Raw genomic sequence first — 5,550 nt, 5'->3', positions numbered from 1 at the left:
TGTCCTTTTATAAAATTCAAGTGCTTTTCATTTTAGTTAACGTTTGAGTTTAGAAGTTTATTATGTAATATGTGCTTGAAAAAATAGGCTGGCATTGATGAATTGCTTTAGACTTTTACGAAAGTGCTTCATCTCTTAATCCCATCTATTTACAATTGAAATTGATTTAATTAATACTTATAAACTTTAAATTTTAATGCACAATTGATTGGCATAAATAAGTAAAATCTGAGCAGAAAGTATGAGGATTAGGTGATTGCATAATAAACTGTATGGTTAATATATTTCTGAAAGAAATTGAAATAATACTATTGAAGATGATCGGTTTTGTGGAACTGATCATACCAAACCTGTATTGAATTATGAATTTACTCCCAATCGAAGTGCAACATGTATCATCAATTTTATAAAAGAATAAAATATTGAGTAGTTAAACTGTATTCATCGAGCGATACACAAGTTGGATTTTTTTTATTGATTTTTTGAAATACACATACAGTTACGGTTTGACCAATATATTCTATGTATAATATATTGAATATTATATTAACGTTTGGTGTCACTCTTCATTTAATATTTTAGGAGTTTTACTAATATTTATATGAGTAATGTTACAGTCACCGAAGGATACGTATCGAATTCGTGCATCGAATGACGTGACTCAATACTGACCGTTGATTAATATTGAATTAATATTAATCGACTGTCAGGATTGTATCACGTCATTCGGTGCACAAATTCGATGCGTATTCTTTGGTAACTATATTATTTTCCTATTTATATTGCTTTTATGAAACTTTCTAACTATCATAATCTTATATTATAAATAGCGTTGTCAAAATCATAGTAGATAAAAATGTGACATCGCTACAACTTATTGTTCAAGTCAATTTTGCACTAGTTAATCTCTAAGAAAGGGTGGGATCTATCCTTTAAATACACTGTCTTTGTTTGTTTAACTCTTTTGAATCATTTTTCTATTATCCGATTTGGATTAAAAAATAGAATATGTGTTTGTTTACTTATTGGGATTATTATTCTGAAATTTAATCCGAATCAAGTAAGATTTTTTCTATTGAAAATGAATAGAGAGGGGGACTTGTTTTCTATTATCCTATTCTAAACATTTTTCTAACTCTATTCAACTAAAAACAATTACCTATCACTTATTCCAATATGAAAATTAATCAAGCAAGACCACCACCACCTGCCAGCAACCACCGCCGTTACCGCCGACGACCATTGCCAGCCGCTGGCATTGGAACGACACACAACCGACTGAATTTGGTTGATCATGCACCGATTTGGCTGTTGATGACTGCCAGATTTTGGCCGTCGTTGATTGCCAGATTTTGGCCTAACAATGGCATAGACTTAGCTATTTCTGACCAGATCCACAATGGATTCGACCAGAAAAGGTCATATCGACGCACGATTGGTTAGATCCAACTGGTTGTGCATCATTTTGATGATTGTCAGCTGTCATTTGGCGGCTAACTATCCTAGTGGGTGGTTGAGGTATTTTTGTTAATTTTTAAAGTTTTATTGTTTTTTCTGGAGAGGGGTTGTTTAGTTAAATTAACAAATGTTACAGATTAAAAAATAATCTAAATATTTTTAGAAAATGTTTTCAAAAAATGTACCAAACAAGTATTCAACATTTTATCAAACTCTAATATAATTTTCAAATATTATACTAAACAAATTCTCTGAATCTTATCCTATTTGATTTAATCCAATTCAACTTAAAATATTTTAGAATAACATTTTTCAAATAATCTACTAAATAGCCCATTACTTTTTAGCATGTCTTGGTTTTCTTACGTGTGGATTTAACTCAGTCATATTTTAAGTACTCAGTTATAAAAGCACCAGAAGAGATCCTATCTCCACTGAAGAGGGACTGCGTGACTTCACATAAATAAGGTCATATACACTGATAATTAATTTCCTTGGAAGTTTCAGTCTTCTTGTTATTGCAAGGTTGTACGAAGAAATGAATTAGGATATAATGATCTCTTCCGTTAATGTCTGTACTTGGACTGTGAGAAAATACAGCTTCACCATGTATAGCTAAACAACAATTAAATGTTAACCGAAGCCCATTTCATTGACTTATCATGTAGCAACCCATAAAATCATGACTTGTATTCCATCCCCACCTTGTGTCGTATATATATATATATATATATATAGAAAAGGATGGGCGGTCTCTTTTCTAATTGATTTTGAAATATGGAATTCCGAAGGAGAAAGGCGGTCATTGAATTATTGGTGATCGTTCTACACTCAACTTCTAAAAAATAATTAAAGCATCATCTTCTGGTAGTAGTGGATGTTTTATATTTGAAATGGTGACGTACTTGGCTCATTTGCTACTTGATGGAAATCGGAGGTGTGGGTAGTTTGAAAGATGGATTTGGTGGAATTTGCTTCAAGTGCAAATTTGCTGTGCCGAATCTAGTTCGTTATGTCAAATCTTCGTTGTTGTGAGGATTTTTTGCTACCTATTTTAGAAGCTAAATTGTTATGGTGACTTTTAGTTTGTTGTAGTGAATCTAAGTTTGTCATAGCCAGTTCAAATTTACTATAACGAACGTATAATTCTGTTAAGTGACGTTATTATCATTATTTTTATGATTTTGGGTCAAATTGAATTCATATGATTAGGGACAAGATGGGAATGCCCCAACTACTATATAAATGTAATTTTTTTAGCCCTAGAGAGTCTCAATTGTGTATGAAGAGAGGAGTGTGGCACAAGAAAACCCATTCTAGAGAGTAAGACTAACATAAGAGAAAACTCTAGGTCTCTAGGTTAGCTTCCATTGATTGAGAGTACGAGAGCATTGTAATCAAGAGTTGAGTGATTTGTAAGCTTGTACTCCTTTTGATTCATAGTGATGTATTCCCCACACCGTCTTTGTGGATGTAGCCCAATCGGGTGAACAACATATATCTTGTCTTCAATTAAATTTCTGGTAAGAATTTTCTCTTGTTTGTGGTTGATTGTTTGTCAAGACACTTAATTCAATCATTGAGAGTTTTTCTGCTGCATTAATTTGAGTTTAAAATTGATATTTATTGTATTGAATTTACAACAGAAAAGTGGCGACAATATCTTTTAGGTCTTTAGAGAGGTTGTTTGGCAATGGTAAAGCAACATTTATGTTCTAGTACAATAAAATTATATACTATATAGTATATTGATCCAATTCTAATTTTTTAATAAAGATGTTCTTACATAAATTTTATGAGGATCATACTTAAATACCACTGAATTCATCTATGAAAATATCATCTTATTCTAATGGTGATGAATTTGATAATATTTAAACATGGTTCTTACAAAATTTAAAGACATCCTTACTAGAGAATTACTCGTTCTCTGATTATAAGAACGGCCAATAATAAACAATCTAGTGAAAGTTAATTTACTTCAAACTTCGGTTCTTAAAATCAACTAATTAAATAAAAGATTGGGTAGCCTTCTTCTCCTTCCTATCTTACTGATCTTCTTCCTTAACCAATTAACTGAGAAGTAATTTAGATCATAATCCAACAAGTGGTGTGAATTAGGCTATAAATAAAGGTCCATCTTCTGTAATACTTGGTACTCTTCAAAACTCCACAGACATATATATTTGCATTTGACGCCATGACAACGTCCATGTTGTTCATTTCTCTCTTTTTCTTCTTATCATTGCCTTCAGTTCTGCCTCTTTCTGACCTGGAAAAGCTGTATCTCCCTTCAAACACAAAAGGTTCTGAGGCCCTTGCTTTCGACCCCGCTGGTGCAGGCCCTTACACTGGTGTCTCCGTTGGTAGAATTCTCAAATATGTCAATCCCACTGATGGTTTCCAAGATTTTGCTGTTACTTCTCCAACAAGGTAACCCAACCAAATAAATATAAAATGATTGAATATCTAACATTAATTAATATTGCTTTATTTTTTTTCCCAGGCCCAAGCAGCTCTGTGATGGCTCAAGTGACCCTGCTCGAGAAAACATATGAGGCCGTCCTTTAGGCTTAGAATTCAACGAACAAACAGGTATTCTTTATATTTCTGATGCTTATTTTGGCCTCGTAGCGGTTGGTCCCAATGGTGGCACTGCCGCCCAACTTGTCACATCTGCAGAAGGTGTTCCTTTTCGGTTTCTCAATGGTTTGGACATCGATCAGGAAACTGGAATTGTTTATTTCACAGATGCCAGCTCAAGATTTCAGAGAAAGTACTCATTACTATCACTTTCATGTGCTTAGTTTATTAATTTAAGGGTTCTGTCTCAGAGCCATAATTTGTACAAATTTACGAACTTAATGTCACCTTTTACAGTCAATTCAGTCAAGCTATTCTTAGCGGGGACAGGACTGGAAGATTACTCAAATACGATCCTGTCAGCAAAGTGGTGACTGTGTCGCAAAGGAACCTTGGGCTACCGGTTGGGGTTGCTGTTGTTAAGAAATATGTGTTATTTTGTTTTATTGTTTATTAAGGGTAGATATGTCTTTTCATTATTTCCTTTGTTTAGCCTATATATAACTTTGTATTTAGGTTAAATCATACTTTTAGTATTCAATTGAATTGTGCAGTATTAATAAAACCCTAACCTCCTCTTTTTATTATTTCTTTGGATTGTTTAACAGCTGTAAGCAAAAATGGACAATTTCTAGTCTACACGGAAGCACTTTTTGCAAGAGCACAAAGGTTTTGGCTCATTGGCTTGAAAGCTAATGCATCAGAAGTTTTCGCAACATTTCCGGGCTCACCAGATAACATAAAGAGGAGTGCAAAAGGGGAGTTTTGGGTGCCGATTTACACAGGAGCAGCATCTTTGGGAGTTAGGCTTAGTGAAAATGGCAGACTTTTGCAGATATTGAAGTTGAGTGCACTGAATCCAGTTCAACACTACAGCGAAGTTCATGAGTATCAAGGAAAAATCTATCTGGGATCGGTCATGGCAATTAATTACGTCGGAGTTATCGATTGATAGAGTTTAGCTAGAATGAAATGAAGTCCTTTCCTGAAATTTAATTTGTGGATTATTACATTAATGTTGGAACTTGGCTCAAGTTTGATTATGCATTTGGTATGGATCTGCTGTCGAGATTTGATCATGAATTGCTGTGAAATTCTTGAAAAGATATAATAAAAGTGAAAATCGTAAATTGAGAGAAAAATTAAAAGAAAAACAAAGCTTCAATTTGTGTATTTAATTGAATGAAATACAATTAGGATTTGCTACTTAAGTGAATCAGTAGCTCAGAGAGTGTGAAGAGAAAAGGGGAAAATGAAATACAGATATTCGTTCTCTTTAAGAGAGAAACACAAAATTTTTTTTTTTTTGTGTTTGCTTAGTTAAATATTTGCTAAGCCCTTAACTTCTGAATTCTGACACTTTAATCCACATGCCCACTCAAATCTAACTCCCTGGTCCAGGTTTCCATAACCTAGCATTTTAATCCACATGCCCACTCAAAACAAATTGCCTCCAAAAACAAAAAATTCTTAGTAAGTTCTTCACTAAGCCACATTCAGCAGTAATCA

General features: G+C 33.5%; 1 pseudogene; it reads left to right on the top strand.

Moving 5' to 3' along the window:
• The first annotated feature begins 3,632 nt into the window (after nucleotides 1-3,632).
• Nucleotides 3,633-4,993, top strand: LOC116131042 (annotated as a pseudogene).
• The last annotated feature ends 557 nt before the right edge of the window (nucleotides 4,994-5,550 follow it).

The sequence above is a fragment of the Pistacia vera genome, unplaced genomic scaffold, assembly GCF_008641045.1.
Source record: "Pistacia vera cultivar Batoury unplaced genomic scaffold, PisVer_v2 Contig228, whole genome shotgun sequence".
Classification (NCBI taxonomy): domain Eukaryota; kingdom Viridiplantae; phylum Streptophyta; class Magnoliopsida; order Sapindales; family Anacardiaceae; genus Pistacia; species Pistacia vera.
Note: the sequence above shows the minus strand (reverse complement) of the source record. Positions and strands in the feature narration are given on the sequence as shown.